General features: G+C 46.7%; 1 long non-coding RNA gene across 1 annotated transcript; it reads left to right on the forward strand.

Moving 5' to 3' along the window:
• The first annotated feature begins 5,435 nt into the window (after positions 1-5,435).
• Positions 5,436-19,680, forward strand: LOC139059638 (uncharacterized). Its single transcript, XR_011514259.1, has 3 exons — positions 5,436-5,663; positions 12,683-12,752; positions 19,596-19,680. It is a non-coding gene; the product is annotated as an uncharacterized lncRNA (long non-coding RNA).
• The last annotated feature ends 5,301 nt before the right edge of the window (positions 19,681-24,981 follow it).

A 24,981-nucleotide genomic window follows, 5' to 3' on the forward strand; every position in this document is an offset into this window, starting at 1 on the left:
CCCGGCCGCGGCGGCCGTAATTAGATGAGGGCGAAATGCAAAAAGCACCCGTGTCCTGTGCATTGGGAGCACGTTAAAGATCCCCTGGTGGTCAAAATCAATCAGGAGTCTCCCAATACTGCGTGCCTCATAATCAAATCGAGGTTTTGGCACGTAAACTCCGAAATTCAAGAGAGAGAGAGAAAGAGAGAGAGAGAGCACAATAAGGGGTCAAAAGCAGGGATGCTAACCAGAAAAGCGTATGGTTGGCTACCCTGCACTGGGGAAAGGAAACGGGGAACTAGAAAGAAAAGAGGAGAGCAATGAATGGGTGCACGCAGACGGACAGCATACGCACTTAAAGCTGCTCGCGTACGTCAGTCGTTCTCCGAAAGAACAAATGCACCTCCACTTCCTTCTGGAGCCAAGATCGGCGGAGACGAGGTTACGGTAGTGTCTGTGTGCTCAGTGGATGATCTTTTAGTTGCCTCAATGCATTGGACATGGTTGCCTTTGTACTTCAAATTGAGGACACTGGCATAATAGCTTGTCAGTGTTCTAGCCGCCGATACCACATGCAGGACTGTCAACTATTCCGATTAGTGTTGAATTAGCTCTCGTAAAGGCAATTACCAACCATAGCTGATACGGAAGAGTTGCTTCGCGTTGCTGTAGTCTGGACGGAGATGAAGGTAGTAGCGAACGGTTTATTCTGTGCAGTCTGGTGAGCCTTGTACGTGCGTTATACCACTCAGCTAACGAGAGAGCGCGGGCCAAAAGGCAAAGGTGTCTCGTGGTGTCTGTCCTATATAACGTAATCTGGACGCAGGGCCCTCTTCATGTGACGTATAAGCTGCCTTGTCTGTTCCAGCGACACCGCAATGGAGGGGTATTCGTTAAAAACAAACAACTTGGCGTTTTTTTCTCCCCTGAAGTGGTCGTTAAGCTTCATCATTTCGCACATCACTTGATCATGGGTTGCATGTCGGAGGAACCGCTGCATAGGTTTTAAGGCCTGCTTTGAATCGTAGAAGACTGCCCATTTTCTAGGACTGTCTGTGTTAATCACTTGAAGCACACTACAGCGAGTTGCGAGATCTCCAGCTGTAGACGTAGTGATATGGGAAGTTTTGAGCCGTTGTTTTATTCCCCTTGTTGGCGTAAATATAGCGCCAACAGAAGTGGTCGATGCAGTTGAGCCATCAGTGCATTACGGGTGCGCAGTCACTTTATTTCTCGTACAAGAGGCGTAAACTAAGTTGCTTGAGTGCAGATGATGGTAAGTCCGACTGCAAACCCCTAAACGATATCTGGCTAGCAACCATTTGGCCCTAATTTTAAAGCATTTCTACTTTCTCTGTATAACTATTCTCACGAGACTGATTTCGACGAGCATCGCTCTGTAGCTCTCGTGTGCGACAGAGCACGATGAGATTAATTTTTTTGTTTCCCCATGTCAGTGCTTCCCTGCCTTCTCTCTCTCTCTCTCTCTCTCTCTCTCTCTCTCTCTCTCTCTCTCTCTCCATATCAGTGACAACGCAGATCTTCAGTTCGAATTCATGTTTTAAGAATATAAAGGAATCAAACTTGATTGTCCGTTCAAGCGCGAGAATCCAGTACGTGTGTTGCTGTTGAAACCGGCTTTCCGCACACTTAACCGCACCTGTAACATGGGCACGCCACGCGTACAGTCGGCAACAAATGGTCTCGTCAAAGTGTTTAACTCGGCTTTTTGAAATATCGGCTTTCTGGAGCCACCTGCGGCTGCGACGGCTACGCGAGCGCCAAGATCTTATCGTATTTTTCACTTGTCGATTTGGAACGGGTTCTCGCTTTCCGCTCGTTTCGAATCCACTATAGCTCTTCTCCGGATCGCTCTCGCTTGCTCCGCTGTCGAGCCGCGTATTCTAGCGGAAATAAGACGAAAAGCATACGTTACTTCCATATTTACGTAAAATTGGTACGCAGCTTTGTACCCGCTGAGGGACAGCGGCTTAGGTTGCCATGGGAACCTACAAAGCGTAAGTTCGGCACCTCTTTCGAAATCTATTTGTTTGACACGTGCCCAACAGCTTCGGGTATGATGCCTGGCGGAGCATCTTTGCTGTCCGCTGGCAAACTGCAATTGGCGAAATCGGAGCGCTTGCTCCAAGATTTCGGCGGTCAATCTAAATCGAGCACTGGGAAAACACCGTGGTTCCCGACACCAAACGAATTAAATTATGAAGCACGGCGCGTGCTGAGCATTCAACAAAAGTAACAGGTGCGCCGCCTTCCTCCAATTTCGTTGAAATCACCCGATTTGTGACACACCTCCTGTTTGCCCAACATGATTACTCAATCACTCTTCCGTGGCAAGTCCTTTGCGTACGTAGCTGGGTAAGTGCAGCCATTAGCAACATGCCGAAACGCCCCCTTTTTTACGGGCTTAGCAGGGTGTGAAATCGGAAATCACGTGTAACGAATTTCTGACGCATTTTCGAACAGCCAAGCCGCCGGGTCTGTATCGTGCCGCACGATAGTTATTCAGTTGTTGTGATTCTGCAGCACTAGTATTTCTTTTTTCGAGCGCCTAAACCGGAACAGTACACACTAAGGAAAATTGTACCATTAAGGGTGTTTTGTCGTGTCTATACCTGACCCCCTTAAACCCATAGAGAATGGTGTTTAAGCTAACGAATACGTCCATTTGAAAGGGTAATTTTTTTTCTTGGTATTGCAGCCTTTTCCTCTACTTGTGTTTTGCCGAAATGCACACTATGTTTTATTCTTTTGCTATCTTTTATTCTATCACTACCCATGTCTTTCGGATGTCCGCCGAAGTAATCTCGAAGTGCTTTGCATGGTGCCTACAAAAACAATTACAATAAAACGAAGATCATTTATTGTTATTGCGCTATGTATGCAGCACACACTAACGGGGATAAGATCGACACTGAGTACGAACGAAGAGTCACACTAACCCTACGAAGCGCAACTGTTTGCGTCTTCCCTCCCATTTAGTGTTCGTCTTGTCCCCGTTAGCGTATTCTGTACATGGCATGATGACAATAAACCTAAGCCTGCTAGCCCATTTCATCGTTCTGTTAAAAGCAAAGAAAAAAAAAAGTTTAGCCGCGCAGCCTCCATTCGAACTGTGAAGCTACAGATCGCGAGTCGGCAGTGTCATCTCTCGACCATTCCGCCATTGTTGCTGTTTTTTCGCGCTATTTATTACAATGAATGAAACGATGTATGTAGAGGAACTGTTTAGAATATTATGAGCCCGACAGAGCCGGTGATAACCGTTGACAAGTCAACGAGCAGTACACACAAAGTAACACTTTCCATCACAACGAACACTTGAAAGGAGAAGTTAAACACCTGATTAAATGTGTATACCAATCCGGCTGACATTCATTTTGATTGTAAATGTCCTTGAAGTGCATAACCATCTGAGAGAAATGCGCTCTTGAACAAAATATTCTTTAGGTATTTCGGTCTTGCATACGAGTTTTCCACAGGCTATGCAGGCCTACCAGTAAAACATATCGAACGCTGCGTCATCATACGGAACAAGATATCGTGTACTGTGAAAATTTGGATAAAAGTTTTGCTGCATACTTGTATTTACGATATCTCAGAATAAAATGGCCTCTTTAAAATCAATAAAGCAGTGTTCAATAGTTTCAGACACGTTACAATGGGGACAGTAACTATAGTTTGATGAAAAGAAAATATTCGTTTTTCCGAAGCCACGATTCTAGTTGTCGATTCTAGATGTCTAGCTCTTAAAAAAATGAAAAAAATAAGAAATTAATATTTTGGTAGAAAAACTGAACTGGCGTTTTGTGCACTTTTGTGCACGTTTTGTGCAATGTCCTAGTAATCTTATGTACCTTTTGATCGATAAAACAACACCGAGAACAACATCAGTATTAAATCGTTGTAAATATTTTTTCGCGGCACAGTGAACAAATATTCTTTAGAAAAGCGAACGATTACCAAACAATCGAAAAATAAACGTCAGTGATGAACGCCCCTAAACAAGGTCTAGAAAGGGAACTCAAGGACAGCACCAATTCTGGCAGGACGTGAAACATGTTAGCCTGCGAGAAGGTTCACAATATTGGATGGGTGAGGGCTATCCACCCTCCCCTCCCCCCCAAAAAAGAAGAAAGAAATAGAGAAAGAGAAACCGCGAGACCGACTGTCACCCATACAAATACACTAACGCTAACCCTCCAGCACTCAGTCGTCAAAAAATGTTATCCCGTCTCATAGGTTCATTAGATTCAACCTGTTCACGGAATTATTTTTTTAACATTTATATGGTTGACCAATCCGATGCGACGTAACAGGGGGAATAATACAGCACCTTAAGAGTGCAGTAGCGTCTCTAGTGGCTCTAACAGGCTGGCGCTACGATCCTGAGTGCTTCAGTTTTTCTATCAGTAACTACCAAGGTGAGCCAATTTAAGCGAAGCTAGCAATAAAATGTGCAAGGCAAGAAGGAGAGAACAGGACAAAGTAGTTGCGTCTTTCCATTTTACGACCGGTGCTCACCGCCTCCTCAGTAAATGCTGTATTATTAGCGGTAAGGATTCTTCAGCATGCAAATGTGAATGGTTATTACAACCGCTACTGCAGGAAACAACGCAAGACTCACTGCGCAGAATATTGCGCCCGCCCCGATGCCTCGTCAGAAAGAACGTGCGCCTGCAGAACTATGATTGGTTGACGCACTATCATTCGCTGACTAGTGGTAGCCGATCTACAAAACAAAACCGAGCTGAAATAACTTAACAAGGACAGTGCCAAACACGGAAGGCAAGGTAGTAAATAGACGAGAGAAAAGAAGTGTCCGACGTTTACGACACTCCCTAATGCGAAATTTGAGCGCTGCTCGACACATCTTTTTAGTTCGCGATATAACGAAGCAAAGAATTTGAGAACGAAATCACCGCACCGACTGGCAGTGGCGCCAGTGCCTTCAGCGCCTTCGCAGAGGGAGGGGCAGTAGGTGAACGCTGGCATGATGAGTGCCATCGTCATTTACGGAGATTACAAACCGTGTCATTTAATAACCCAGTCAGGCTGCATGCTATCGAGCCACAATTCTTTTCAACCGAGTGCAAATTCTGCGGGCAGAAAGCAGATTTGTACAATGTGGTATGGGCCTGCCAGGCTAATATTGCCTCAGAGACTACACAACAGCCAACGTGAGAAGGATGGGTGGCAGCACTGTCCAGCTCTGCCCTCGAGGACCAGCAAACCCTCATGGAAAGAGCCAGAAAGGCGGCCTTAGCCAACGGAATTCTGGCATAAGAATACCACCACCCTTCTCCAAGCTCCCCTCCCCTTTTCCTGTCAATAAAACGTTTTCATCATCATCGGGGCCAGCTGTAGAAGACGACGACGACGTTGAACGCGCGAGCTGTGGCACGAGGGCGTTCACGAGGTTACGCCGAGGGACGCCGACGCTCAGCCCAGGAACGGGCGTCTGTGTGAGAGCTGCGCTCTGAAAGCTGTGTCTATCCACTGCACCACCCGAGAAGCCATGTACAGGCGCGCCCACTGCTAGTGGGAACACGGAGCCCACTGTATCGCTCTGCAGAGTGTCCCACCACCTACGCCTCATGAAGTATTACGACACAGGTGCAATCAACGCGAGTGGCGAAAAGCCCGGGGAGTCGTCTGCTGTGGTGAGTCGTCTGCCAAGGCTTCACGAGGCGCCGGTGGGTGACGCTGCGCGAAGTGCTTCCACGGGCTCCCGTGTTCCCGCTCGCAGTGACCACGCCTGTACATAAAGTACCAGCTTGGCATCCATAGCCTACCGGGACTATGTAGCGTGCTCGAACAATGAGTTAGCGCAAATCGCAGTAACATGCGGACTTAATTTCTTGAAATGTTGAAGTGCTCCAGCACCCTTGAATTCTGCAAGGTGTATGTTTCTGACAAAACACCTCTTTAGTTCCCTGCATTTGCTAAAAGGATGCATTAATGTCGTTCTGCTAATAAATGAATCGATTCACAAAATTTTCAAGTAAGGGTGCAAAAAGGGTGCTCTGGCAGCCAATTCGCCCTCGAGAGTGTAATTTGCTGAGTGTGTACACTCTTAAACAAATATACACCCTTTGGGGTGTACGTTTGCCACCCAATGATACTCGTCATCTGCCTTGCTTGCGTTTTTTTTTTATTGAAAACGCTGCGCTCGCTACTTCCCTGTCGAGAATATTCGGTCATTCTGATAACGCGCATGCCGTTCGTGACTTGGAAGTACAGGGCTCGCAGCATTAAAGTAAGGAAATGTGGACAAGATAGATGACAATAATTGTTGTGTTGCAAGATACGACCCAAAGGGTGCAATTTCGTTTAAGAGCGTACGCTTGCGCAAGAACCAGCCGGATTCTCAGGTCATGCTTTGATAACGAAAAGAGAAAAGAAATCCCGTATCGTCAATGTATAGTTGTAAACCTAAAATCTGCCGTATTGTCAAAATCCGCCACTTAGAAAACAATGCTTACGCACATGATTGCCAACCAGGCTGATTATTCCAAGAAACTCAAGCTGGCTGCATCCGTCCTGATTGAAAAATGGCGGTCGCAAATTCCGATTCGAAGTTATTATACAGGCTGTCGTAATAGGTAGCGAGATACAACACGTACAGATTGAAGGGGCATGAAAAAACGTACGAATTTTAATGGTGGAGAAAAAAAAAAGGAAAGTAGGGATCTATTAGTAGATTGCGCTTCTACAACGCCAAAAATTTCTGTCCTACTGCGAGAGGAAGCTTCCTAAGCCAGAAAAGACGTATAGGAAAACGACGGGTGGCGACATCAGCTGCTCGATGTGATGTCACGGATTAGGACGGCGTTGTCTAGGCACTAATTAATTGTTAATCGCTAAAGATGGACTACTTTGTACACTTAAAGGGCCAACGACTAAATCTATTGGGTTCGAAAATTTTAATGAGTCACGGCGGGCCAAGTACGAGAAGAGGCTTTTAACGAAGTCCATGACGTCGCACTGTACGGTGATGAGTCGTCTCCACCAAATAAGAAAAAAGAAATGAAATGTGGCCTTCGTTTAACTTTTATTAACCAACGTCTTGCTTAGAAACTACCGAGAACAGAGTCTTGAAAGAATACTTTGTGAGGCCAAACTGATAAACTCCGTGTTTTTCTTTTCTGTCTCTTTAAGGCATGCTTTTCTTTCACTAGACGCTTTATTTCGTTTTACCAGTTTTTCGCAACGGGTACACAAGTCTGTTGCCCGATTCTGCCTTCACGAGGCTACCTGCAGGTTGATCTGAAGCAGCCTATGTACTAACGTGCATAGCACTGAGCCTATGTAGCCCATGTACTGAGCCTGTGCCCTAGGTGCGCGCAAATTTTGTGCATTTCCGATTAGTTTTTTGGGCGCCTTTTGTAGCAGCACTTGAGCGTCCCAACATAGCAAGCGTTGACGGAAGAACACGCACGTGGGATACACCTGAAAGTATGTGCATTTTTAAAGCTAAGCTTTTTATTTTTCTGCCTACACCTCAGAGATTCGAGTGCACTAGCGCGCAATGCTTTCACGACTACGGCATGAGCAAAGAAAATGTTAATTCCTTTGCACTCAGCTGCGAAACCTGGAGTTGCTTTAATGCATTAGATTGGTCGAACTGGGGTACACAGGCTGTACTGGCTGATTGCAGCCGGCATGCCCAAACAAAATGTTTTCACAGCACCAATGGTCTCCAAACTTTTGCTCGCCACCGTACGTTTTTCGCGAATAGACTACTTGAAGCATAGCACTGAATGTTCAAACGAAAGTAGTGACAGTGAGTGCCTCTCCGTTCCGATTAATCAAACCATAAATCGCCGCATTAGACCTGTGCATATAACGTAGGCTGGTAAGTTTCTCTAAAGCGCACTGACCTCTTTCTGGAATCTTGCATATTATTCAATTGCTTCTGTTGTTCTGCAGAGGTTTCTTATATTTCTGCTACCCGATTACCGAGCCACACGCCGCTGTGTATGTGCCTATTTTTGGCCAATCCCTCAGAACTGGTGTGCCACTTTGCCACGAAAAGTGCAGAGTATTTAAGTGCAGCTAGATATGCGTCGTACTTTTCTTCGCATACGCCTTCCGTCACTATTCGTCCCTTGACAAGGAGGAGGATGAGGAGGAAATAAATGAACAAGGCAGGGATGTTAACGAGAAATACGTCTGGTTGGCTACTCTACCCTAGGGGTAGTAAATGGGGAACGTGAAGGTTGGATAGGGAGACGAGGGAGGTGGGGGGTTAGCAAATACGCGGGGGATTCGAGCACGGGCGTGGAGGACCCCGTCGAGTCAAAGGCGTTCACACAGGCCAGTCGCCCTCTAGAAATACAAAAGTGCCTTCACAGCCTTGTGGTCCGACGATCGATGTGGACGGTCTTCGAGTAGCGCCTACGCGGTCAACGGCCGATCTCCAGTTGTGGCAATGCGATAGATAGTGTTTGTCTTTCCGACTGAAATCGATGACAGTGGCAGAATAAATGTTCGATGTTCTCTTCGCTGCCGAAGGTATGCACTGACAGTATAGGAGGTGCCAGAAAGTACAGCACTGACAGTTTTACTGTATGACGGGCAGCGTCTTTCTACTGTTGAGTTTGGCGAGGTGGCGGGAAGGGGTACTGGCTGTGTTTGTGAAGTGTGCACGCATTGTTCGACGGCGATTTGCATAGTAATTGAATAATCTTGAGCAATGCCAATAGTTTCAAGCGTTGACGCACTGCGTGGTCTTCCAAGGCATATCGTAAGAGCTTGGACCTGAATGCTCTGATTTCTGCGCAAGTTAGTCTTGCAGGTGTTGCATGTAACAGGCTGGCCGTACCGGAGGAATCCAACAAATAGCACCCTGTACAGCTGTAACATGAACTGTGTGGAACTCATATGCCTTCCTTATTGGAATGGACAACAGCCCCACGTGCGCCACATGCAACACCGATGAGACGCTCGCACATATTATCTGTGTCTGCCCGCGACATAGTGCCCAGAGACAAGTGCTGTGCAGAGTACTGGACCACTTGGACAATCGTCCACTATCAGAGCTCAAAGCTTTAGATCAGTGCTCCCAAAGAACATCTGAGCTGAAGGCTTTACTCGCGTTGTTAAGGTTCCTGCGGTCGACGGGACTTCACGATAAACTTTAATAACGCTGGCCCCTACCGCTCTGTAGTGTGCGCGGTTTATTCGTGCTCGTTTCTAGTTCTCTCCATCTCCCCCTTCCGCTCTCTTTCTCTTTTTGTCCCCCTTCACCCTTCCCCCTGTGGAGGGTAGCCAACCGGAACAGCCTCTGGTTAACCTCCCTGCCTTTCTATGCATCCTTCCCTCTCTCTCTCTTTGTCTCTCTCTCTCTCTCTCTATTTGCATCTCTGTAATATTTTAATTAGCTCCGAGTTGGGCGGTGAGTCTATGGAATAAATTATTATTGTCTTTGTTGTGCGCTGCAAGTGTAAACGCATCCTCTCCCTCACAACTGAGAAAGCACCTGGCTGTCGTCAATGCAGGCCTAGGAAATTTTTTTGCGTGCTTGCGTTACTCTGCACTTGATGCTGCGTGGCAGGCAGTGCTCCTACAATGGTGGTGGTACTCGTGACACATATCGTGTCCAGCTACTCGCTAAGGCTCATAGAAACTAAGCTTTATCAAATTGGCCTTCCCGAGGTAGAGTTGCGTGACTGGTTTTTGCCATTACGCAATCAGTGTCCCCAATGATATTTGAAAAAAAAAAGATGTCTAAAAAATCATCCTCTTATGCTAGCGCATTGTTAATTTCGCAGTGAGGAGACTGATACGATCATGACCGGACGAGGTAGGTTGTAAATGGGGGCATGTACCCTCCCTGAGTGTTTGGCCAGGGACCCGGTAGCTTAATGTGAAAGCAGGAAAAAAAGTGGTAAAGATTGTAAATAAAATTTTGGCTTCCCCTTAGGATTTAGGACATGACGACAAGGCGGGCGCAACATGAAGACGAAAAAGAAAAAAAATCCCGCTGAACCCACATAAAGGATGAATATCGATATTAATGCGATTAGCTTTGAAGAAATCTAACGACACACCGCATTGCAATCGCAGACACGCGTCATGCATTAAGTGTGTGTGATGTCGGGTCCCTCTCCCACGTTCCTTTTTTCCCGGACACGCTCTGCCACCTAGCGGCACAGCCGTGAAGTTGGTGCGTAACGCCTGTGTGTGTACACACAGTACCGTCTAATTATATATCACGGGGGTTCGATTTCGGCCCGCATCGGATGAAGTTTAAATGATGTTTTGTCAATGGAGAGGTGACTCATGCACGGTGGCGCTATACCCAGTGTGTATACCCAGTGACACAAGTTGGTCGGACAGTTGGTTTCGAACCACGTTCTCTCAGTCCAGCAGGCGAATTATCTACTCATTAGACCACGGACCAAGCAATGACACAAGTTGGTGGGAACACGGTTAGAGACGAAGCCCTACGGATAGACTGCCAGAAAGTCATGTAAAAGTGCGTGGAGTTCCCAATGATGCGGCCCCAACCATTGGAGCGGATCCTGCATATCCGAAAACGCAGCTAAAGCACAGCCTAACTAACAGACGTGGACGTACTGAACGCACTGGCATACGTTTCTCAGCAACAGCTCAACATGGCGTTGAACGGCCTGCCGGCAGGTGGTGCCTTAAGGGTTGTGGACCGAACCATGAACCGGACGAAGGGGCCCCAGTACCAAATGGCCATTTCGCCTTCCCAGGCTTCGGCGGTTTCGGGCAAGGCCCCTTCAGTATGGGACGCGGCAACATGCAACCGCCCCTAGCCTACGGAGACACCATCACAACGATATTTGACATAGGAAACGGGGTGCACATCTACTGCTCAAAACAGCCAAGTGGGACAGTACCTACGTCCGCCGGACCGTAGGAAGGTTCACTTACCGACATTTCTATCGTGAACACTTCATGGCGGCTCAGCGATCGACTGGTGAAGTAGAGGCCTGCCAGAGTGCCACCGAAATACCTGTCGCGGGACGCGGCGTGTCGAAGCTCATTTCGCACACTGAAGGAGACGGCTTTCCTGAATCCGTAAAAAAATGTCATCGAGTCGTGCATTGCTGGCTCGCCACCGACCACATTGCAGTCTCAGTGCTGGCTCGTGGAGCTCAGCGACCGAAACTCTGTGGCGGTTGACTGCACCACATCGGGAGCGAGAGTCACTGGCCTACCTCGTCCCAGCAAATTGTCCAAGTGCAGCTGGACAATTTCGTGCTGCGAGGCAGTGCACTTGTAGCGCTAGTGCTGACATAGAGGCGTTAGACGGCCGCCCAACAGGTTCGCAGCGCTGCCCGCGAGCTCGACGGAAGGTCAAGGAGAGGTCAGCACGCCGGCACCAGGTGTCACGTTACAGCGTGCACAGCGTACACACTTTCCTCTGAAATGTGCGCACTTCCACTGAAAATGTTGAGGGGTACTAAAATTTGCACCAGATAGGCTTAGACTGGTAAAGTGCTCTTTCAAAAACACTATTTGTTTGGAAAGTCATGGTAATTGGTTCCTCACTAGAACAAACAATGAAGACCTAACTTCCATTTCTTGAATTTCGCGTCGAAGCGTTAGCGCCAAAACGTCAGTGGGACGTCAGGGATTCCGAAGCAAGTTTTCTTTTCTTTTCTCTCTGTTGTGCAGCAGCAATATTTCTCAAAACTTTCTAACTTCATACTTCGACTCCTTTTATAGTACGATGCAGTCCGTACTTCCAAAGAAAAACGTAACTACGCCCTCGCCAGACGCCGTCAAAGCCCCTGACGTCACGGTTGACGAGTGCGGGGACTTCAAGTGCGGCGTCACAAAGCGTCTTTCGTTGTTGCGTCTTTTCTGGCTTACCAAGTCTTTTCCCACGGTAACAGTGGCTTTTCATATCTTAGACGAATAATAACCAATACACCTCAGCTGAATTTTCTGTTTACTGCCCCTTTATTTACCAATAACATCAGTGTTCTTCCAACCTAACAAACAAATAAGCGGGACATCAAAGCTCGCGGGAATCTTGCCGTTATGTACTTCTAAGAGCGCCTCTTAGCCGTAAAAATGTGATCCTAAAAAAGTTATCCTATTTAGAGTGCAAGCCCGAACACAACCGTGAAGCCTCGCCCGCTGGATCGGCTTACCACGGCGTGATGAAGCATTTTGAATGCGTCTGTGGCTCGGAGTGTTCTTGGTGGATGGTTGATACAATTTCTTGGCGCAAAAGCTGATGCCCCCGAATAATATGTCTACAAGCGCGCAGAGATGATTGCGCACCTTCTCTAATAGCGTTCTCACTTTGATGGGCAAGAAACAGCGCCCTCCCGGCAACGCTTGCCGCATTTGACAACCGTGGTCTCGCAGAAAACGGAACTCTCGGACACTGGTCTCACTGACAATGAACTGGAGTGGCTTCAGAAACACTGCGTCCATCGGGACTGCGGCACCATCTGCGACGGTCATGCTGACGTTTTCAGCACTTGGATTCAAGATAACTACTTTAAATTTGCGTCAATTTATGCGTTTTGTTTATTGCTATACCTTCAGGGTACTGACCTCAAACTTAAGGAAACTTGTTTCTGAAGGTTGTCGCGTATGTCCAGACTTGTGCGCTGACATTTCGCTTTTTTCTTTTCGTTCCTTACTTTTCTCTCCACTTATCCTTGCCTACCCTTTCCCCCTCCCGCAGGACAAGGTAGCCAACAGAGCGTTTACTTCATTTACCTGTCTTGCCTCTACTACTCTGTTTCCCTTGAAAAGTAAGTACAATACCAAATTGACCAGTGACGTACTTCTGGTAGTATCCATGGTAATAACGAATGCATCAAGGCAAGTTACATCAAGGCAGGTCACATGTGTGAAAAGAACGTCTACAAAAGCGTTTTCTCTCTGATCGCGTAAACATATCGAACAAATGCAGGCATAAAGAGGTCCTTGAATGACAAACAAAAAATAATTTGATTTAGATCTTTTCGTAACCCGAGTAATATATTTAGCTGGTTCGCATTTTGTCTTGTTTTCGTTATGGTTAGGGTTTGTTTCTTCCAAATATTTGTGCAGTGAAACTAAAATGTTCGACCCCGTAAATATGGTAGCAGCAAAATGATGAATGAAAATTTTTGCATGATTCGTTTCCCCTCGTGCCAACTAAAATGACGCGCCGAATACTCATAGGAAACGCTGTGGTACTACTGCGGCGAGACGCAAAGGCGTCAAGTACGGCTTGTATACCATTGTACGCCACTTGTACAACTCGTAACATCAATTAGCAAACTTACTTAGCAGCGCGCCTTATGAAGGACACAAAATACGTGATGTTTTCTTGCTGGTACATTGAATATAAGATAGCCATTGCATTGTGAGGGACTTGTCAGCGCCGCTCCAGAAGTACACTGTAAATGAATTTCTTGCCGGGGGAGGGGTATCTGCACGCTCAGACGGGCATCACCTTTTGGATCTTATTCGTCTATGTTCACAAGCTATAGCACTCGTCTCGAAAAACTCCACTCTCGATCTCTTCCAAATGAAGAAGTGAGAGGCCTGTCGATTTGCAGTATAAACAACGCTTCACACAGCGTTCTCTTCTCAACACCACCTTGCAAAAAAAAACAAAAATCATTTTTCGACACTCTATATTAACTCTACATACTTCGCGTGCAAAGCCCAGACTTCTTAGAGGCATGTTTTCTTTTTGGCTACGCAAAATATATAAAATGCAGAATGACACAGACAGAACTCGTTCACGCTCTGTTTCCTCAATCTCGTTGCGGCCGTTAGTGTTCAAGGTATTTTCTTTTTATGCGTTTATTGACACTGGACATTAAATATTTTTACTGCTACGAGAACGCAGGCTGTATATAGGCAATCACTCCTTCACAGTAAACGTTGGCACACTTTCTATAGACTACCTAAGCTAACTTTGTGAGCGAAGCACTCGAGTTTTGTGATCAGGTACTTCAGACGTCTACTCGAATACGGCGGAGCGGAAGGGGATATCCTTCGTGACTCCGCAATGTTGGAAATCGTCGAGAAATGCTATTAAGCGGGTCGGCCACACAGACAAGAAAAATCTGCTTTTTTTTTTGTTAAAGTCGGCAGCCAGGATTGAAATAACTCGTTTTCCGTAATAAGCTAGTTTTACTTAACTTACCCAAATCTTAAACTGCAAAAAATGTTTCTTTTTATTTTTTGGAACGTAATTTTTGTCATAAAGTGTGCTAAAGGTGCTAGTCGCGCCAGCAGTGATAAACAACTAATGAATTGCTGAATTGAGTAAAGCTTTGGCATTTATGTAGCGAAGTGTGGGACCTATGCAATGAACTAGAAGAAATGTGGCGTGATAAATATGAAAGAAGTAATGTCTGAAAAGCTACGCAAAATGAGAAATATTACTCATTCTCACCAAATTTATTCGCAAAATGAGCTGTAAATGAAAAAAAAAATCATGAATCAATTCATTTTATTCGACTTAGTTGCACACATCACTATTTGCTGAATGAGTGTGCAAAAGTTGATTTCAATATATTCATCCAGAACAAAAATGATCAATGCTTCGGTAACACGAGGCCGAGCAAAATCTTGTTTCGAGAACGTAAAGAAATATTTCAAACCACGTGAAAGATGTCCAAAACAACACTTAGTCGCCATAGAACCCTTGTGAATGTATAGAAAGACTTTAAACAATAACAAATGCACGACTAAATAAAATACCCGTGAATGTTACAGACAACATAAAATGAAAAAAAAGGTATTGTGAATAATACTATATATGAAACAAATAGCACTAATTTTTCGACCCATTGCAACGTACTGTGGTTTCGAAATACGAGGGTATGTGTTGGGAAACTCACTGTAACTCCCAAACTTAAGATAGGAAGATGATCTCTTTCGCAGCGTTCTTCTGAATGTTAGGGCATGCATAAAATGTAAAAAGCAAAACAGAAGTCAATCTTCTGCAATAAAATTGACTTTTTACGCTGATTACTTCGTTCGAGAGGTGGCGCTGCCGTACGCGAGACGATGTCGTAAGTTCGAACGCAGGCGCGCGTACAGTACAGTTGTAGTTCCATCTCAACTCCTGCCCTGTCCATGGAAACCAACTCTCTTGTGCGTTCTTTCGACAGGTATCGATAAAGAACTCGTATCGCGCGGAATAAAAGAAGTATTATGTGGGCTCTACTGAAGCACAAGATATCACTTACTATACCTCCTAGCACGGGCCTGCACTTCTGTGAATTCTAGCATCGCTGAACTCCAATAACTTTACCGTTCTGTCAGCGCAACGAAGGTCTTCATGCTGCAACGCGTATTCATTGACATTGCACAACCGGTGCTCTCCAAGTCTTCTAGGAGCAGCTATTGGGGCAGATATTACAAATTTTCCTTTGTTTGCTTTCCTTCTTAGTTATCTGTTTCTTATCACATTCCCGTATGCGCTGTATTGAAAGTGCACTCGCTTTTATGTACACACACACACACACACACATATATATATATATATATGTATATATATATACATATATATATATATATATATATATATATATATATATATATATATATATATATATATATATATATATATATATATATATATATATATATACACACACACACCCTGGGACAACCCAATAATGCACTGACACACGCACCAGTGTGCAACTGCAACTCAAGTATATATATAGGAAGAGAAAGGGAGAGAGAGAGAGAAAAGGCAAGAAAGAAGGACGGCAAGGAGAGTAACCAGAATGGAAAATCCGGTTTGCTAGACTACACTAAGGGACTATCACGGCACGGGATCAAGGGCAGCACAATGAACAGAAATTCAAGCTAATGCAGCTGGTACACGCCTGTTGTGCTATTCCAAAAAATGCAGCTTAGCCGTCGTTTGCCTCCGCAGGATTTGCATTCATTCAGCCAACACTTACGTACAAGGTATGCGTTCGAGTGTACCACTACCATAGGTAGGCCCGCTTCCAAGCGAAAACGTGTCGCAGCTACTCATGAGGTATATCCCCCGCGTAGTGGGAGCGATAGGTGTACAAATACAGTAAGAATAATGGTGCGAAAAGACATGAAATATAGCGCATTCATCCTTCCCAACCAGAAAGTTGCTGACTTCGAAGAGAAGTTCCGGAATAGCTTACGAAATCATAATTTGTAACAGAATCAGCCGCGGATCCGACCAGGGACCCTGACTGGCAGTCCAAGAAGCATCAGAGCGATAAAATCGTCTATGCGAATGCCGCCGTTTCGCAAATTGAATCTACTAGAGAGAAGAACTCATTTTGAATTGCCGAGGGAGGCCACGGAAAGTTCACGCCAGGTACAACGGGCCCAAATGAATGAAAAACCAAAGAAGCATCAGCGATTCTCACGAACTCGTGGCTCTACCATGGGAATGGTTGAGGCGCTTGGAGCATACGCTTGGGGCAAATTTTCTTTCGAGAACCGAGGTACCCAATGCAAAATTAAGCCGGCGAACGAGCTGAGCTGTACGCGAATCATGCCTAACCAGCGCGTTCCCAAAAGACCTCACGACGAGCACTCGGTTGGGAAGAAAGTAGTGACATTGGAGGGCTCATCGCTGTAAGGCGTACGCCGTTGGTTTTTCCATTTCGGCGATGAAGAGAGCAGTTTCGCAGGGAAGTGAGCCGCGCGCGAGAGAGACAAAGAGAGCGAGAGAGAAAGAAGCGTAGGAGATTGATTACCGTCTCCTTCGAGCGGCACATTGAAAGTTTTGTGCGTGAGGCGGCGTAAAGGAGGCACACGAACTTGGTCTGGCGAGAGGAGGCGAGGAGGTGAAGGGGGCGGAGAGGGTGCCGCTGAACGCCAGATCAAATATTTGTCGCCGGGGTCTGGCTGATTCGGGACGGGGGACTTCATTAGTTTTGTAGTACCCCGGAAAGAGCGGCTTGAGTGCGAGCGCTCCCGCTCCAGATAAAAAATAACGAAGCCAACGAGAAACGCTCAAACGTCTCAGTTTCCTCGAAGAAGAAGAAGAAGGAGATGCAATGTCGGTCTTTGAAACTGTGGTGAAAAGCATAAAAGGCGCTCCTCCCCTCTCTTAGCCAGCCTCCCTCCTCCCTCCAGGCCGTCGCCTTGGGATTCGTAAGAAGACCTGAGACGAGGACGGCCGCCGGTACCGCTGATGAAGAAGCCGCGGGGCGTCTTTGCTTCGGGCCTGTGGCGCCGACCCGCTATCGGGCCATGGGTCACGCAGGAGCCGAATTTTCCACACGTGGCTTGCGTCTTGACTGCGCGCTGCTTGCTTCGACGAGAGGTAGTACGTTCTTCAAACAACGGCGGCCCTCACTGAATCGGACGTGTATGCCTTCTCTTACCATTTTTGTTTGTTTTTGCGTTTACTTATTGTTTTCGTTATACTTGGGCGCGTTTCACAAAGAGCTGGCTTCTCTAGGACCGGAGGGAAGAACAGGGCTATCGAAGATCCATGAATATCGCTCGTCTGGCGAAACGGGCCGACTGTCTCGAAGCTTTTTTTGCTGGTCAGCTCGACGTGCAGGACGAAGGTGCCCTAAAAGCTACATTGGGTCAGTTTGGCTTTGTAAGACATTCTTTGAAGACCATGTCTGAATGTATAGTTTGTTGGGGAAAGGATGGTTACTCGGCGCAGAAAACGATCTCCAAACTTTTTCCTTTTTTTTTCTGCATTTTGGAATAAAGCGCTACAACAGCACCGCCCGTCTGCGGAGATGTCATCGATTTCAATGCATTTTTTTCCATGTAAGGATCTCATTTCTTGCAGAAAAACATCGAGTCTCTGGCTTTTTTCAAAACGCGGTGTAATCCTTCTTGAGCAGGGAACACTTATCTACTCGCAAGGCAACGCTGGTAAAATTTGTGAGGTCACGGTGTACAAGTGCGGGAACTTCAAGAAGGCGTCAGCGCATGTCTTCCTTTCTATCTCTCTCTCTTTTCTACCTGATAATCCTCCGCTCCCTCAAGCCATCGTGAGTTTTACTATCAAAGGAAACCACTTTCAAGACCTCATTTCAGCTAACAAGTTATGTTCATTAAAAGAAAAGAAGAGAGAGAGAGAGAGGACCGTTCTATGAACCGGCAAGAGAAAGCACGAAAAGAGCAAAGGAAGTCCATTGACCTGCGTGCATTAACTCTGCCGATTATTGACGGAGCATTAAGAGGCCAATGATGCGTAAAAAACAAATATTTATGTGATGATGGCACCTTAATTGAAAATATAAGCGTCGATAACTTTCGGTGGAGAGCTCGGGAGCGTGACCGACCTCTTCGCAGCTTCGGCGCTTCTTAATAGTGTCCTGTGTTAGGTGAGCATTGCCCGCAGCTTTGCCATGGTGACCAAAATTGCTATCAGCGAAATTTGGTTTCATTGTGAATATGTTTACTTGTAAGGAACTCGTTAGAGAAAACAACTGTAGGTGCCTACCGAGGGCGGAACTGACGCGGGCGATCGCACCGTAGGTAACAACGTGAGACTGCGTGTCCTACCTAGTCTTTACACGGTTGTTTAATTGCCCGTTACACCGCTATCGCGTGCTAAAAGGCCTTAAGAAACGCGCAGATAGCCCGGGTATGGCCGGACGTTCTACAACATAGCGTGCAGTACGAAAACTCGGTAGACTTGGAGGTTACCAAAAGATTTTTGAGAGGTAGCACTAGACAGTAATTAGATGAAACGAGCAAAGTTGGGCTTAATGTTGAGAAAGGAAGTGGTATGGATGGGAGAGTAGAAGGGCGGTAACCAATATTATATCGTTGAGATGACGAGACAGTATAGGAGGATCTCGGCAGGCTACTTAATGCGTGGGACCGATAACTGGTAGTGCATTAAAGTTACTGAATGGGTGCCCAAAGAATGGGATCGCAGTTAAGTACGGCATACAGAAAAAAAGGTGTTGGGAGGAAATTAGGAAATTCGCAGGCATACGATGATGTCAGCTGGCACAAGACAGGGTAACAGGACTTCGTTGGCCTTCGTACTGCAGGGGACATAAAACAGGCAGATGACGAGATTAATGACGATGATGTTGATAAAATGACAGAGAGAGAGAGTCGGGGGAGGGCACTCCAGTCACTATTTCATTCCCGTAACTGAATTACAGCGACCAGCAATTTACTACCCACGGCTTCTAAGTGTACTATTGAACTCCTACGTGATCTTGAGGATCCTACCTGATTGGTTTATTAAATGTTACTTAACAAATGCCATCTTGCCATCATCATGCCACCGTCTTTGTCGTCGTGCTATGGTCGGCGTTGTTGCTTGCCATCGTGTTGTCGTTGTGCTCTCAGTGATTGCTTCGTTAAAGTCTGTGTCCTTTTAACGTCACATGCCGTAGCCAAAGTGCCAAAAATGAACGAACAAGGTAGGCACGTTCAGTGATACCTAACTGCTGTTTGTTGTATAATTATAAATGCGACAAGCATTCTTAAAATACTATCCTCACTTTGGTGTGCTGCTGTCGAACCGCTATGGCATGACAACTTGTGCTACTGGTATGCGTGCTCAATCTGGGCCTATTGCTCAGAAAGGGCATGTACCCGTATATACAAGCAAGGCAAGATGAGTGAGTGAGTGAAGTAACTTTATTTTGGTCCAGAGAAGACGCAGGGGAGACCCCGCGCCACCCGGCTAGTCCCAAGTAGGGACCGCCAAGACGAGCTTGACAGCCCGATCGCGGACACTCTGGACGGCCAGGGTTTGGTCGTTGAGTTCGGGGCTGCCCAAGAGCGCAGCCCACCTATCCTCGCTGAAGGAGGAGCCGATGGCTTCACACCCCCACAACACATGGTCCAATGTTGCCCTTAGTCCACAGGCAGGGCAGTATGATTCAGTGGCACTAGGTATATGTCAGTGAATACAAGCCCGAATACACAACACGGACTACTGATCATGTGCCACTGCATGGGTGTGCGCCTATTCTTGGCCAATGCCACAGAATGGCTATGTAGGCCAACCGACACTTGACCGTACACTGAGCAAAGTTGGTTCATCTTTACAGGGATTGAAAAGCGGGCGAGTTGGAACCTATCCTTTCATAGACAGCGCACGCACAAACGAAACACGGGAAAGAAGACAGTACAAGCGCTGGTCTAGGTACTGAAAGTTGTCACTTGAAGAAAAAGTTTATATACCTCATAATCATGAAAGCTATGTGGATTACATTAAAAAGTCATCATACACTCACAAGCGATCAATGAACCAAATCTCTTCGTTTGTTAGGGAAACTGATGCCTAACTTATACATATATTCTTTTTCTGGACTACGCTGTGTGCTTCAGCAGTCTCACGTGTGCGTTGACCGGGATGTTTCATAATAACTGAAGTATCCTCAAAAGAAGGCGCGCAGCTGCAATCGCTACAATCGCTGGTCATACGCGATGGCACCACTCCCTGTAAGGAATTAGCATGTTCACCTAGCCTACTATTTACACACCGGCCAGCCTATCCGAAACAGACATTGCCGCAATCGCAACGTGTCTTGTCTGGAATTGTCTTGTCAGCTCCCACACCTCCTTAAGCGGTGTATCACGTTTCGTTTGTGTGTGCGCTGCCAAAGAATGGATTGGTTCATCTTGACCATTGCACTGCTTGCATGTCTTGCTTGTCCTGTTTGGACTGTCAAGAATGGCGAGCGGCGAAACAAGATTGCCACACAGTTACGACAGGGCGACACGACGCGCACCTCTCCCTCTCCGTCGCTGCAGCTGGGAGGCGTTCAAAGAAGCGGCCTTTGCGCTGGAATCCGCCGCCTTCCAACCGCCCCATCGACATTGTGACGGAACTAGTTCGGCGTGTGTGAACAATGATTCCGGAGTTCCCCAACGCGGAGCTGATTTGACACGCATGGACAAGCTGCCGTGGGGACAACGTATTTTGGTGCGTCTCACGCTTCGGCACCCCGCCAACGCCGTCGTCGGGCATCAGAGCGCGGTTGCCTTTGTTTACGTAAACTGATCTGCAGAGCCACGGCGAGTTGGTGATGAGTAAACGAACAGTCGCCGCTTCGTATGACCGGCGGATCGAGTGTATAAAAACTGTGGTTGTGCGAATGCTGAGGACACTTCTCTTGAGCAGTCATGTTGGACTGTTACTCTTTTTCTCAAGCAGTCATGTTAGACTGATTTAATTTCTGTAAATAAACCCTTTTTCCTCGTTCTCGATGAGAAGCAGTTCTTCACTTCATCAACGATCTCAGCGTAAATAAGTTGGACGACGGCATGGGCCAGCTACCTTCGAATTCATGCCGTACTCCAATCTTGGCAAAGGACCACGGACGATGGGATTAAGCCCCCAATCCTGACAACTGGCTGACAGCGGTGAGATGGACTTTGCGCCATGGTGCTGTATCTGCGGTGAGTGCTTGGTTTTTGCTTTGACTCTCTAGGCTTCATTTTGGGGTTGTTCTGTTTAGAACAGTAGGGAAGCTAGATTGTTGTGTGTTAGCTAGGTTGTGTTTTCCTAGCTAGATTTAGAGAGCAGAATCAAGGCAGTAAAGCAGCAGTCATGGAGTTAAGGACACTGCTGAGAGACGAGTTGTTGATTGTTGGTGAGGAACTGGGCCTAGATGTACGCAAGGAAATGCTCAAATCGGAATTATTGGAGCTAATTTCCAATCAGGCCAGTGAGGAAGATATTGAAATGGGAATGGAACTTCTCAAGAAGAGAGAAAAACGGAAAAGAGAAAGAGAAGAACGGGAAAGAGAAAGAGAAAAGCGAGAGAGAGAGGAACGCGATAAAGATCGCGAGTTTCAGTTAAGGAAAATGCAACTTGAACTTGAAAGCAAACGTTTGGAGTTGCCTCAAGGAAGTGAAGGCGCTCTGGGACGATCAAGTGAGGCAGAATCGTACCGAATGGACAGGCTATTAAAGCCATTTGAGGTCGGGACCGACATAGGCTTGTTCCTAAGCAATTTTGAAAGGACTTGCGAGAAGATGAACTTCGGTCCGAGTACATGGCCACAGCGGTTGCTGTCTATGTTGCCGTGTGAGGCGGCGGAAGTAATCGCCAGATTGAGTGCGCAGGATGCATACGATTATGCAAAAGTTAAGGCTAGTCTCCTGAAGAAATACCGCCTTTCAGCCGAAGCTTTTCGGCAAAGGTTTAGGAGCACAGGCAAGAAAGATAGCGAGGGCTATCCGGAGTTTGCATATAGCTTAAAGGCCAACCTAGTCGAGTGGCTTAAAAGCGTGGAAGCGTACGACAGCAGAGACATGATCATTGAATGCATGTGTCTAGAGCAGTTTTACAAAACCATCCCCCAAGCTGTGAAACTGTGGGTGCAAGACAGAGGTAATGTAAACACTGTGGAAAGGGCGGCTGAATTAGCCGAAGAGTACGCAACCCGTAGAAAGTTGAACGCCGAGGAGGGAAACTGGGACGGTCGAAATGGACCGCGGAAACCATTTCCGTTCAAAAAGGGTGCGCAAACTAGACGATCAGAGCCTGTAGACATGGCGGAAAAGCCCGCAGAAAAGAGCGAGGAGAAACTTAACGGAGAAACCGCACAAAAAGAACAGAAAAGAAAATTCGAATCTGTTAGACCAATTCGCTGTTACAAATGCCACAAACTGGGACATATAGCTGTAAACTGCGAGAAGTCTAGCGTAGTTTTTTCCTACGTGGAGGAAAAGGATGAGAATATGGAACTTTTAAGTCCATATCTCCACGACCTGCAAGTTAATGGAAAACCATGCCGAGTGCTAAGAGACAGTGCCGCCACGCTGGACATTGTCCATCCGTCTTACGTGATGGTAGATGACTTCACCGGAGAAGTAGCATGGATAAAACAGGTTGTAGAAGAACACAGCGTGTGTCTGCCCATGGCCAAAGTCAAAATCAGTGGACCATTCGGGGAGCTAGAGACTGAGGCTGCAGTTTCCAAATTTTTGTCACTGCAGTATCCCTACGTCTTTTCGAATCGCTCGAATCAGTTACTGCGTGACAGAGGGCTCAAACTGGGAGAGGGCATAGTACAGGCATTGACCCGAGGCCAAGCTCGTAAGATCGCGGCGCTTTCGGCTGAAAATGCTCAAGCTCCTCCAGCGGAAGCAGAAAAGGGGATAACTTTAATACCCGAATCCGAGCTAGGCCCGAGGGACAAAAGAACAGTTGAGAAGAGCCTGCCAGCTGACCAGCTCAATGAGAGCGTAGCACTAGAGTGTCAGAGTTCTAGCTTGCAGGAAGAGCAAGCAGACGCGCTCACAAGCGAGACAGGGTCGTTATTATCACCGGCCTCAAAGAACTTTGATCAACTCTTACGCGTGGATAGAGAGTCACTGGCAGCTGAGCAAAAGAATGATGAGAGCTTAGCTAAATTACGTGACACAGCTAAAGAAGGCATTGCTAGGCGCAACGTAACGATACATGAGAGAGGAGGATTGTTGTATCGGCATTACAGAGATCGAAAGGGTAGGATTTTAGATCAGTTAGTCATACCTACTAAGTATAGGGAGGACCTTTTGAGTCTTTGTCATGGAAATGGGTGGTCCGGCCACCTAGGCATAAACAAATCAAAGGAAATATTGCTTATGGAATACTACTGGCCTGGCTGTTTCAAAGATGTAGAAAACTTTGTAAGATCATGCGACGCCTGCCAGCGTTCTGGTAAACTAGGAGAGACTTGGAAAGCTCCACTGAAGGTAGTGCCCTTAATAACAGAGCCTTTCAGACGACTTGTAATAGACACGGTAGGGCCTCTTCCAAAAACAAAATCAGGCTACAGGTACTTGTTTACCATGCTGTGTCCGGCTACCAAGTTTCCAGAAGCAATCCCTTTGAAAGAGCTCAGCTCCACCGAAGTAGTAGACGCGCTTTTGACAGTGTTTGCACGAGTTGGGTTTCCAGCCGAAATTCAGGCAGACCAAGGGTCAGTATTCACGAGCGCACTGACTTCCACATTCTTGCAAAAGTGCGCGGTAAAGTTAATACACAGTTCTGTCTATCACCCTCAGTCAAACAGTGTAGAGAGGTGGCATTCGGTGCTTAAGCGAGTTTTGCGTGCGCTATGTTACGAGCACAAGGAGGACTGGGAGAACTGTCTGCCGGCAACTTTGTTTGCTTTGCGAACGGTTCCACATGAGGCGACAGGGTTCTCACCAGCAGAACTAGTGTATGGGAGGACACTCCGTTCTCCACTGAGAATGTTAAGAGAGATGTGGCAGGAAAGAGGGGAGAGTCCAACAGTGGTTGAATTCGTGCTAAATTTACTGGAACGGCTAAGCGCAAACCAAGAACTAGTTGGAAAGAACATGGCAATAGCTCAAAAGAACGCCAAAGTCTATTACGACAAGAATGCGAGGCTTCGTACGATTAAAGCCGGCTTAACGATGAAAGCGGAAAAGTGTAGGTTTGGTTGTTCGCAGGTTACTTATCTGGGCCATGTTGTCGGTCAGGACATGAGACGGCCGGCTGAGCTGAAAATAGCTACGATTAGAGAATTTTCTCAGCCGCGCCCGAAAACGGACCTTCGTTCATTTTTGGGACTTGTGGGGTGCTATCAACGGCACATTCCGAATTACTTGCAATTGGCAAGTCCATTAACAGACGCCCTCCGAAAGGGAGCACCGAGTAACGTACACTGGGATAAGGACAAAGAGAACGCTTTCCAAAGTTTGAAAACGCTATTGGTTTCTCACCCTGTGCTTCGCGCGCCAGACTACACAAAGGAATTCATAGTTCAATGCGACGCAAGCGACAGAGGTATGGGCGTGGTACTTAGTCAGGTCGGCGACGATAACGAGGAGCATCCTATCCTCTACGCCAGCCGTAAACTAAATGTAAGAGAGGAAGCCTACAGCGCTTCAGAGAAGGAATGCGCTTGTTTGGTTTGGGCCGCCCAGAAGTTGTCGTGTTACTTGTACGGAGCGAAGTTCATCTTCGAGACCGACCACTGTCCTCTGACGTGGCTCAATCAAATGTCACACAAAAACGGCCGCTTGCTCCGATGGAGCCTCACTCTCCAAGAGTACAACTTCTCCGTTAG

Source organism: Dermacentor albipictus, chromosome 4, assembly GCF_038994185.2.
Source record: "Dermacentor albipictus isolate Rhodes 1998 colony chromosome 4, USDA_Dalb.pri_finalv2, whole genome shotgun sequence".
Lineage (NCBI taxonomy): Eukaryota > Metazoa > Arthropoda > Arachnida > Ixodida > Ixodidae > Dermacentor > Dermacentor albipictus.